Below are 12,836 nucleotides of genomic sequence, written 5' to 3'. Positions count from 1 at the left end.
AGGCAACGACAGACGGGTGGGTGTCCCAGTGGAGCCCACTCAAGAGAGCTGCCTGTTAGGTGTGTGAAACCCAGAGGAAGGTGTCTGCAGGGGGCTGTCCAGGACAGGAACTGAATACAGGTCCTCAAATGTGAAGACGTGGCTTGGTGCAGGGGTGCTCGTGAGGGTCTCTAAAGAAGCAGTTCAAGGGCAGCCCCTGGATACCTGGTGAGCAGAGAGATCCACAGCACCAGCTATGGAGAAAGACTTTGACCCTCTGCATTTCCTCCTAGCACTCCCCAACTCCTGACCCTGAGGGTCCAGAAGCAGCAGAGAGAGCAGGGCCCACAGCTTGGGGGTGCCAGACCTCACCAGTCCGTATTCTCCTGCTGCTGGCTCCCCAGGCAAAGGGCAGCCTGGCTGATTGGATTTGGATGGGATGGAAAATTATTATTCCTGGCAGTGACCTTGAAGCCATGGCCTATACCGGAGGTGCCACTCAGGAGTGATAAAGGAGCGATGATGGACTGTGTCCAAAGCAGTCTATTTTACAATGTACCTTACCAAATTTAGCTGTTCAATAGATAGAGTAATTACCCAAAAAAGCAATGACCCAGAAGCATCTGCCCAGAGTGAATCTACTCTAAAGATGCTTCCAGTTTTGGACTCTGGGACGTTCAAATTTCTATTGTCTGTCTATTAGAGTGTGCATCAATTTGCAAAGTATGCATTTTTTTCATTCCCTCCTGAAACGTCGCTTTGGAGATGACTGTGCGCTATGTGGGATGTGAACGTGATAAGTGAGCTGGGGCCAGGGGAGATGTGCAGACGGCGGGCAGAGCTCCTGGACACTGTGAGGACAGAGTGCTTTCAGCCACGGAGGCTGGTCCTTACCCAAACCTGGGGTGACTAGGGGAGTCTTCTCAAAAGTAGATTTCTAAGCTGATTCCTACCCAATGCGTAGGAATTATCTGGAGGAGGGCAGAGCTCCTGCAGGTGAGAAAGCCTCAGAGCCTGGCGGAAGCGCTCTGTGTGGCTGGGGTATAAAGTGAACAGGGCAAGAGGTGGGGAGGGGAAGGGGTGATGAGCTGGGCCTTGTTCCACGCTCCCTTATCCTGGAGCTAGAGCAGGTCCTTCCATTGCAGACAGACAATGGAGGTGCTTGGCGTGGTCAGATTGCTTTGGGGAAGAAGGCTCAAGCAACAGCTAGGAGAATGGGTGGGGCGGGCTGGGCTGGGGAGAGGAGGCAGTGATGCTGGTTCTAGAGGCTGGGAAACGAGATAGGCCACAGCTTCAAAAATCGGAGGGAGGACTGCCCGAGCTAAGGAGGTGGTAACGGGCACCAAATAGACGAGGTTGGGAAGCAGGCACTGCTTATCCTATTTACACAGGATAGAAGTGGGTTTTGGAGAGAATAGGAAACTTCCTCATGGTCACAAAATTAAAATAGACTATTTTATTCTTTTTCCTGTGGTCTTTGGCGAGGAAGAGGTGGAGGAAAGGGACCAACGACGCAGAAAAGAATGGAACTGAAAGGAAAAATAAATATAATTTCATGAACATGAGCATGGATTCATCAATGCACCCAGGTCTACTGGGGGCCTTCTGTTGAGTAATAATGACATTGGAGAGACCCGAGCATGTAAAACCGGACCCAGCCTTTGGCTAATCCCATCTCTGACTCAGCCTCTCCAGTTCCCTAAGAGTTGACTATAATTGTCAATGTTATCATATTTCTACAGTGATAAAGAAGGCAATATTGTCTGTGCAAATATTTAACGTGCATGTGATTTCCTGCGTACGTAGAACATTCCTCTCCCCAAAGGTCATCAAATGATTTTGAAATGTAAAGTCTTGACATTCCCTTGTCCCCAGAATTTTTTTGCCATAGAGAGTTGGATACTGGGACAAGCTTCAGGAGCAGCAAGCTGGGGAGGAAGAGGGGAAGCTGCAGCTCACTCCGCTCGTCGTTGCTTTTTAATCTCAGTGTTCTTGCACTTCTAATTGGCATCATAAAGTGTCTCTGGAGAGAGAAAAGCCCAAAACACTTAACAGCTATCATGGTCCTGGATAAAAAATAATGAGCTAAAAAAAAACCCTTGAGTTTAAAAAATACGCTTTTCCTTAAATGTGGAAAGGAGCTCACATTTCATATGCACCTTCCATAGGCCAGACGCGCTACGTGTGTTGCTCTCAAAACAATTCTCAGGAGTCTAAGGTAGATAATGTCACTCCCATTTAAAAGCGGGGGACTTGAGGCTCAGGAGATTTTAGTGACATGCCCAGGGGCAAGCTGTTGTAAAGCAGACCTGCGTGACTCCAGAGCAAACTTTCTGTGGCATTGTGCTGATTCCAGACCAGGAGCCATTGTCACATGGCAGGTGGTGGTTTATGGGTTCAGCAGCAGTGGAGAAATCTAGATTGGCTGCAGGGAAGGACTTGCTGATCATTAAATGGTAAGATGGATGGATAAGTTATAGGTGGCCTTTACTTAGTATTGTGATTGTGTCTATAGGTGTTTGCCACTACTTCCTTGCACTACTTCCTTGCAAAAGTGTGTGTCCCATTATGCTGTTGTACCAGCATATCTCTGTCATTACAGTAATCAATAATATGTTAGGCATAGTAATTTTAGATGCTTTCAAAGATGATCTCTTTCTATCCTGACAAATTATTATTTTTTTAGTAGAGACGGGGTCTCTCTCTGTCACCCAGGCTGGAGTGCAGTGGTGTGATCACAGTAACCTCTACCACCTGGGCTCAAGTGATCCTCCCATCTCAGCCTCTCGAGTAGCTAGGACTATAGGTACATGTCTCCAAGCCTGGCTAATTTTTTTTTAATTTTTATTTTTGTAGTAAAAGAGTCTCTCTATGTTGCTCAGGCTGGTCTCTAATTCCAGGGCTCAATCTTCCTACCTTTGGCCTCCCAAAGTGCTAGTATTATAGGCATGAGCCACCACACCTGGCCCTTAACAAACTTTTAGGGCAGGTGTTATGATTCCACTTAACTAATAAGGAGCCTGAATCTCAGAGATGCCAACTGACTTGCCCAGGATCACAACATTCGAGTACAACTCTCTATCCTGAGAGCTTGTGTCCTCTGCAAAGTCAGGAGAGTCTGAATATGCACTTTTCTCCCAGAATGGCAGGAAGATGCATGGAAAGACTTCATCAGCTGTCCACCAGCCTTTGTTCTCTAAAAGGAAGATGGTGGCAGTTCAATGACAGTTTCAGATTAAACGTTGACCTGCATACCGGGGCAGAACCTGGATGGGATACTAGTGTTGGAAGTGAGGACCCAAGGAAGCAACTTCTTCTGACTTTTATGCACCCAAAGATGGATCCTGTGGTCTCTCATAGGGAGGGGTGTCCTCTTCTTCTGCAGGTCAGAAGGACCTCCACAGCCCTCAGAGCTGGCTCAAGATCCGTGTGCAGCAAGAAGCCTCCCTTTTCTTGAATCCCCATGTCCCAGAGTCACCAGTCCTATCAAGCCCAAGTTAGGATGACTAGATGCAGCTGCTCTCCTGCCCCTGGTTACTGCCCTGGCTCAGCCTCATTCCATCCTCCCTCAGCCTCTCCCCAGGCTCTCTCCTCTGGAACTGATCCTCTGCTTTGCTGCCAGATGAGTCTTTTTATTTTTTTAATAGAGTACTTTTTAGTCTTATATTCAATAACTATATGCGCACTCTAGAAGAGCTTGTAGATACCCTCCAAAAAAATATCATTCCAGAGAAAAAACAAAATCAGATTTTGGACTATCTCCTTCCAATTTTTATGATGTGAACATCTTTACAATAACTGGAATTAAATACCAGTTGTTAACCAGAGTGGGAGGCCACTGGAGCCCCAACAGGTAGGACATGAGAGGAGGGAGTTGAGTGGAGAAACCAAATCATCCCTCCCCACCTCCCCCACCCAGAGGGAATCAAGACTTGGGACATTATAGTTTTCCTTGAGTGTACAGCCAGAGAGTCCCTAAAACCAGGTGGAGGACCTCCCAGTGGAAGACTATTATTTGTTCAAAATATTTTCTTGAATCCATCCATGCGAGGAGACTATACTTCCTACTGATATGAGATTTGTGCATGTTATTTGCTTTGTCCAATCAAATGCAAGTGGACGTGATATGTACCAACCTTCTCTCTCTCTTTTCCCTGTGTCATGAGTCAGGTTTGTCCTGGATAGAAGCTGCTCCTTAGTCCTGGAATGAAGAGGTGTGGAGCAGAGCAGTATCCCATTTACAGCTAGCAATGAATATGACTGTGAGCAAGAAATAAACCTTTGCTGCTGCAATCCACCAAGACCTGGGGGCATGATTTATTTCCGCAGCATAAGCCTTAAGTTGACTGATAGCTCCCTGTTAATGGCTGGGGCAGTCACGCAAGGTAGATACCTGGGGCAGATCTAAAAGCTAAGGACTAGAAACATCCTAATAAAATGTTAGCACTCTGCAATTCAAGGAGATGTGGTGGTTGTGGGGATGCAGGGTTGGGACATGCTAAGAGAGGGCATGTTCTTGCTAAAGTGGTGATTATGCTAAGGAGGACCCAAGAAGATGAGATACACTGTGAGCAATGTGAGCCATCATTCATCTGATGCTTTCTCTGTGTTAGCAGCCCTGCTGAGTGAGATGACAGGCATTATATCATTTGATCTTCCCCCAAGTTCTAGAAAGCAGATGTCCATTATTAGCAACATTTTAAAGCTAAGGAAATTGAAGCTTAGGGAAGTTAGTAACTTACACACTCATGTAACTCGTACACAGTGGAGCAGTAATTCATCTCCAGCATGTGCCTGCTCATAGGGGTGGATTCCTGGCCAGGATGCAGAGCTGCTAGTAAAAATGTAGCTCCTGGTCAGAGCTGTGTGTAGTGGGAGGTAACAGTGGGCAAGGCTCGTGAGAGCAAATCCCTCTACTGGCCCACCCAGAGGGCACTGATTTTCCACCTCTCCTTCTGAGGGAAACCCTTCAAAGCAAGATTTGGTGGGTTTGTCACAGCTGGCAAAGGCTGAGATCTGAAATTAGAGGCAAAGCCAGAAGGTCTAGAAATTTAAATTATATCCACTCATATTCTCAAGATTTCTTCTGATTGTAAAAGTAAAGCAAATCCTATGAATTATAATCAGTTGGAGTGCAAATGGAAGGAATCCAATTGGAGCCTGTTTATGCTAGAGAGAGAATTGCTGGGGAAATACTGAGGCAGTTCCCAGCCCCAGGGACAGGAAGGTGGCAGGGCTCAAGGACATTGGAAGCCAAAGCCTGAGACACAGCGAGACTCCAGCCTGCTCTTCTTTCTTCTATTTCAGCCTCGTCCAGCTGCCATCAATTCTCAAGTTCTGCCTTTTGTTTCAGCCACCTGGAAAGAGCCATCTCAGTTTATTTCTAAGAACCTGGGCAAAAGACTGATTTGGTGCAGTTTGGTGTAGGTGTCCAGACCTAAGCCACCAGCAGTAGCCTGGGCTGTGGTCATGTTGCTCACATGGTAGCTCTTATGTTACTGGGATGGGAAGTGGAAGATTCCAAAGTGCCAAAGTGCTGAGGGCAGGGCTGGCAATTCCATCAAGGTTCAATACACATGTGCCCTAGAAACTATCTGGACCAAATGAAAAATAACAAGAAAGGGGTGGAGGAAACAAAGAATCCTGTCTCCCAGCAGCAGCCAGTGGAAATACCCTAGTGTAGTTCATTGTGTCTTTCCAGTACAATGTTCTACTACATGGTTGAAACTGTCTTGCACATATTACATTAAAGTACAGTTAACAGAGACAAATTTTCGGTCTTGGGTGGAAGATGATATGAAGGGAGGTTTATTGTGAGATAATATTTAGCACCGAGGGGTTCATTAGTTTTTCCAATTAAAAAACAAACTCAAGGCAGAATGTTAAAAATTCAGGACATTGGTTATGAGATTTAAAGTCGCAATGCACATTATTTACACAAAAGACTTCTAACACACTAAACTCAACATGTTCCTCCCCTGGTTAATTTTTATTCATCTCAACTGAAATCCAAACTACTTGACACAGCAAACACGGACTTTAGTCAACTGACTCTTGTCCTTTCACCCACGCCAGTCTGAAGCCTTAACCTTATTCATGTGATTAAGGATTCATTTACTGACTTACTCATCACACATTTTTAAGGTAGGCGCTGGAGGTACAGAGATGAGCATGACACGCTTTTGCTTGAGAAAGCTAGCAGGGGAGGAGAATGAGTGATCGGGAAATATCCACAAGGGGGTAAACACCATGATAGAGGGAAGCCAAGGGTGCTCTCAGGCATGCAGAACCTTGAGGACCTCGCAGGTTTTCCAGGTGGTGGGGTGGGGAGGGGAAGGCTGGTTGTAACTTGATTTGGCTCATGGAGCCAAGAGCTGGTAAATCGCAGCATCTTTCTTTTCCAATTTTTCCAGGAAATTGTCACCAAAGACTTTAGTCCCATCTCCCCGTGGGCTGTCCATCCTCTGCTGTCCATTCCTGTGGTGTCCTTGGTCCCCAATAGAGGAAGTGGCCTGGAGGAATGGGAATGCCTTTGCCTCACGGTCCCTCCCTCCCCTGCTCTCTGGAGCCTGTTCCAGCTCCTGCTGTCCTTGGGGCTGGTGTCTCTGCTCTGTGTGTCCCCCAGCCCCCTCTGCCCCGTTTTCAATGCCCACTAACATTGTTAGATGTAACGAGTCAGGCCTGCCTAACACACTCCGAGCCATTATGCCATTGTCAAAATTGACATTTCACTTTTCCAGTTGTTGAGTTGCCTTCTGCATGTGTAATTGCAAAAAGGATCTTTTTCCTTTTGGGTCCACTGCTTATTTAATAATGGAGTCACAATAGGAAAATGGATCTAGTCAGTGAAATTAATTATGGAGAGCACTTAGTGCCTCTGCCGAGGTGTCTGCCTGGAGGTTGTTCTGATTGTAGCAGAGAAAAGAGGCTCCTGATCCTCAGGTGAATGGGGACTGGGTGAGTAGGTCTGGGAGCCAGGCAGGTCCCTGGACTTCAGCATTAGGTGGGAGTGTGCGTGTGTGTGTGTTTGTGTGCATGCACATGCGTACACATTCTATCTTTGGATGTGTGCCCGTCTCTGTGTGTCCATGCATGTGTGTGCAGGTATGCTCACGTAGATACTTGTGTGTAGGTGATTGTGCATGCACAGATGGTTTAGGAAGGTGAGAATTCATTCACACATACGTTTATTTACCAGTATCAAAAATACACTGGATGACTACTCCAGGTTTTGAGCTAGGCACTGGGGATTTAAAAATGAGTATGTTGAGATTTCTACCCTCAGGCAATGCACACAGTCAAGAGCAGGGTTTCTCAACTCGGCACTATTGACATTTTGGGTCATTAATTCTTTGTTGGGGAATGAGGGTTGTTTTATGCACTGTACAGTGTTTACAGCATCTCTGGTCTCTACTCACTAGATACTAGCAGGGAAATGCCCCTGCCCCACAGTTGTGACAATTAAAAATATCCCCAAACAATGCCAAAATGTAAGCTAAAGAGCAAAATTGCCCCCATGAGAAGGACTGTTATCAAAAATATTGAGGCAGGTAATTTTCACAGTGTAAAAGGAGTGATTAGTTTAAAAGAGATCTACACTGATGCTTTAGGAGCTCAGAGGACAGGGGATAAGGAAGGGGGAAAAGGTTTAAAAGAAAGATGTTGTTATCTTAGGCGACTTTAGCTAATTGGCAAGCCAAACTCTGAGCATGGGGCTCTTCCATGCAAGACAGGGCTGGATGGTGAACAGCTCTGGGCCTGAGAACAAAGGGAATTCAGTCACTCACTTGGTGTAAGGCTGGGCGTGTCTCATGGGAACTCAGATATCAGGGGTCCCCTCCAGAGTGGAGCCTGGGCTGGGTGGGGGTGCAAGGCCCAGGAGAAAAGGGGTGCAGATCAATATCACTGGGATCATGGGAGAGGGAAATAGGAAGGAAGGCCAGAGAGGAATGGGAACCCCACTGTCCTTCTGCAATGGAAGCCAGATGAACACGAGGAGGGAGAGGGAGGCTCTGGGCCATGACTTTAACAGTGGTTGCAGATGCCTGCATGCCCTCCTATTTATCATGGACTAGTGGAAAGCATGTGGCTCACGGAAGGTGGCCATTAAATCAAAGGAGAGGCTGAGCAAATTCCAGCTCTCCCGGTCTGGTGGGGGCTGGTGGAGGCTTTCCACTTCCTGTGTGAACCGTGAGATGAAGTTGCCGTTGCCGCCCTCCACATAGTCATCCTCCTCCTGCGGCCACAGAGCTGGCCATTTCAGGTTCTCTGGCTGCCTCACATCCCGTTTCCACCCTGCAGGCTGCAGCGCACTCGAGTGTGATTCCTGTTTTCTAAATGCCTTGGTGATGACATCACACCGGGGAGGTTTGCTCTTGGTCTAGTGAAGGTCACACCGCCAGGGCAGGGGCAGGTGCCACCTGTCAGTCACTGGGGGGAAGGCAGGCCCTTGGCAGGAGCCCAGCAGGGAGAAGGGACTGGCTTTTCTCTGTCTTTATATTTCTTTCTTTACTATGAAGATATTTGGATTTCAAAAAGAAGGTAATGCAGGGATCACTCCTCATGACTCCCAGTGGTGAATGTGTCCTGTCTTCTTGAAACGCCACTTTTGATTTCATATGCAGTGGATGGATTGGAGTGGGTATGGGTAGATTCCTCAAGGAGACTCCCACAGGCTTGGAGGAAAGGTTTCCCTTCTTATTCTAAAGTCCCACAGCTCTTGTGGGAGGGCGAGGAGGACCCAAGGTCGGTGTGGGGGCTCTGTGAGAGCTCTGCTGGGCACTCGGTCCTGGGAAAAACTGCCCCTTGGAGCAGCTGAGACCTGCACAGATCACTCTGCTGGGAGCAAAGAAGGGGGACCCATAGCCCTGGGAGACACACAGTCTGTGTGTGGGGGAGGGCCACATGGTCATCGTAAGCTGTGCCTGGCACATGCCAGGTGCTCAGACAACATAGCGTCAAATAGAGCAGACTTGTCTAGGCTCATCTGCATCACTCATCCTGTGTAATCTTGGGACAGCCTCACTGTTCCCATCTGCAAAGTGGGGATCTTAACATCAACCTTGGAGTGGTTTTAAGATGAAATGAGACCACGGATGTAGACACTCTTTGTAAACTTTAAAAGGATACACAAACCAAGAACAGAAGCTGCTGCTCTGTTGACACTTTTGTGAATATTCTGAAAGCTAATTTGGAGTCTGAAAGTGCCAATTCCCTCCCAAGCACTGCCCAATTCTAATAGTCATCTGTGCTGTACAAGCACACGTTATCTGCCTGGGGCCCCGTAAAGCTATTTTCATCTTTAATGAAAAATAAGTACAGCTTGTAAATATATTAATATTTTCTGTGCTAACCTTTGTGTCCACGAAAGTTGTTCAGAATTTACTAGAATGTCACTATCTAGAGACAATGTGTGAAAAGAGAGTAAGCTGGTCGGGGAAGGAGCAGCATTCAGATTGTTTATTTCCCCGTTATCCTCCTTAGCTATTGACTAGCAGCTTTTGGAAATCTCTAGTAGGTCCCAGCGGTACCTGGAAGGAAAAGGGCTGGGGTCTGAGGCTCTGCTGCAGCTGGAATGTAGAGGGCAGGGGGAGGGTCAGAGATGGACTGTGATTTTTTCTTGCTGTTGTAACAAATTAGCGTAAACTTAGTGGCTTGAAAGGTGCAAATTCATCCTTACAGCTCTAGAGGTGAAGAGTCTAACTAGAGGTGTCAGTCGGGCGCTGTTCCTTTGGGACACTCTATGGGCAAATCTGTGTCCCTCCCCTTTCCAGCTGGCCGTGCCACTCTGACCTCTGCGTCTGCGATCAAACTGTCTTGTCTCACTCGGAACCTCCTGCCTCCCTCTCATAAGGTCTCCTGTGATGACATTGAGCCCATCCAGATAACCCGGGGTGATCTACCATTTGCAAGAGCCTTAATTTAGTCACATCTGCAAAGTCCCTTTATGTTATGGACTGAATGTTTTTGTCTCCCCCCACAAATCCGTATGTTGAAGGCCTAACCCCCAATGTGATGGTCTTTGGAGATGGGGCCTTTGGGAGGTGACTAGGGTTGGGCTGGGTCATCAGGGTGGGGCCCTCACCATGGGATTAGCGGCCTTATTGAGAACGAGCACAGAAGAAAGTCTGCGTGAGGAGGCAGTGAGAAGACAGCTGTGTGCGCCACTGCTTGACCTCTGCCTCCCTCTTAGTGGCCTCCTCAGTCCTGGCTCCTTCCTCTGCATTCCCACAGCACTTCTTGCATGTCTCTGTTACTGGGTGTCGCTTCCTCCAACAATCCAGGACTCCCCACTGCTGATACAGGCAAGGGCTCCAGGACCTACTCCAGCACCTGTGCTCACTCTGGGGGCAGATTTCCCCCATAAGCTGCAGGGCTGTGGGGGGCGCTCCTGCCCCTGTGTTAGGTCCTGGCACAACATCATGGGCTGGGTTTGCTGGTGACAAGTAACTGATGCAGGATGGTCTGGAGATAGCCAGACCTACCACATAGACCAGATGCCGTCACTGACTGGCTTGGGTGTGACGGTGGAAAAGGCACTTCAACTTCTCCACCTGGGAAAAGGGACTAATATTCTCCACTTTGAATGAACTTCAGGGACACTGAATCCAACCACTTTTCCAGGTTTTGAGCAAATGGGTTCGATTTCCTCATCTCTGCAATGGGAAGCATAAAAGGGTCTTGGGAAGAGTAGAGCTAATACGTACGCAGTGCTGCCACACGGAGGGTACTCTACGCATGGGAATTATGGTTGCGTAATTATGTTTCTCGGTCTCACTGATGTTCTGCATTCTGCCATTCACTGGAGCCTATGCAAGTAGAGTGTCCAAAAGCCACACCAGGAGCTACTCTGGTGTGTCTGAAGTCACAAGACACATCTTACTGAGTTCGAGTTAGCACTAGTTACACGCACGTTTGTCTTTTTATATTTCTGCAGACTCTGAGTGAGGAGATGAATTTCTTTCCCAGACAGCATCTAAACCACAACATTTTCTTTCTCTGTCTTCATTCTCACCTACTTGGTTATTTAATTTTTGTTTTCTCCGCTTCCTTTCTTTTGCTTCCTTTCAGGCTTTTTTTGCCCGTTACACGTGGTACCCACGCTGTCAGGACTGTGGAACTGGTTTTCTGTGATGGATAATACCAAGGCCCTTCCCCAAGCACCAGAGAAGGGATCATGAAGCTAATCAAAAGAGGCCAATGTCTGCTCCTAGAACATAGGGCTTTGGGGGGAAAGAGAATGAGGGAGGCTGAAGTCCTTGAGTGAAAAGATGAATGCCTTTGTATACAAATTAAATTAAATCAGTTAAATAGTAAAATAAATTTAAAAACACACACATATTTATATAATTAAAATATTACTAAGTATTTAAAAGGCGAAAGATTTATGCGATCTGAAGAGAAACCAGAGCATTTAAATATTTAAATATATTTAAATATATTTAAATAAAGCATATAAGTATTTAAATACAGGTACATATATTAAAATATTATTAAGATAATAAAGATGGACTACAGCTAATCAAAGTGTGAATGATATTTTTCATACCTGAAAATAGCATAAAAATCAATTTTATAGCCAATATCCATTTAGCATCCTTTATGCCCTGGAAACAGGTCAGGAGCTTCCTATTCTGAGGCCTGGAGGAGGCGTTCGCAAGCGTGGTCTGTAGTTCTTGTTCAACTATTGCCAGCTCTGTGTCCTCTGGTGAGATTGTACTTCCTAATCTTCTTTAGGTGGCCATGTCACCGGTGTTGGCCAATGACAGGTGAGCAGAGTGACACGTGTTCCACCTGTGTGGGAGCTGTAAGAGCTGGTGAGCAATTTGTCAAGTCTGCTTCCCCCACCAATCACGGTCATGAACCTGACGGGGCTGCTCCGTTGGCCTGGCCCTGGAGGGAGACAGCAGGGAGCAGAGACCCCAGCCCACCCTCCAGGGACTGCCAACGTAACAGGGAAGTAAAAGCAGGTGGTTTTAAGCCACAAAGATTTTGCATTACTTGTTATACAACACAACCTAGTTTTTTCTGCCTGATGCAAAAATATTATGCTTTCTTGCAGACACCAGCTTCTTACTTTGTGAGTCTGGTTCTTGACCACAAATTTGTTGCCTTTATGATTTCTCACCCCCCAGCCCCAGGGAGCAATTGCAATTCATGGTCTTAAGGTCCTTTACACACAGTGTCTTCCTTTCTGCAGCCCAGCGTTTATGAGGACGCTATCCCCAGAGGCGGGCACGCATTGCTTCGTTTCCTTCCCAAGAGCTCACTGCAGAAAAATCTGTGCTCTGGCCCTGACCTTAGTCTCCTCATTGTTATTGTTGTCAGTGAGTTTTGTAAATATTGTAAGTATCCCTCCTCTATATACTTGACCCTCAGCATTGTTGAAAACATAGAGAAGTAAAGGTGAATGGAGTACAATTCTCCGGAGGGGAGTTTGAGTTTGTGAAGGGATTACTCTAGGTTTTTAATTTCCTACAGATGGGGATTTCCCAGAGTCAAGTCTATTAATGCGTGTTTTTCACCAGTCTGCGTCGGGGCATAGAGGGTTAACACCAACAATTCCATACGTGCTGAGCCAATGCTGGGGGCCTTTAGGGAGAGGGCACTGTTGGTTCCCGAGATCATGTGCTGGCTGGAGCTCCTGAAAGCAGAAGGAGCTGGAATGAGGATTTATATCTAGATGGTTTATTTGGCAAGTGATCAAAGAGGCAGAGTGAGGAAACAGGGAGGAAGGACCTGCTAAGGCAGGGGTGTGTTACTGAGGTCGTTGCTGTGGACAATGGGGCACCATTTCTCCAGGGACATCTGAGAAACACACAGGATGCTGGCTGGAGGTGTGGGCAGGAAGGGCAGGA

Source organism: Eulemur rufifrons, chromosome 3, assembly GCF_041146395.1.
Source record: "Eulemur rufifrons isolate Redbay chromosome 3, OSU_ERuf_1, whole genome shotgun sequence".
NCBI classification, from domain to species: Eukaryota; Metazoa; Chordata; class Mammalia; order Primates; family Lemuridae; genus Eulemur; species Eulemur rufifrons.
Note: the sequence above shows the minus strand (reverse complement) of the source record.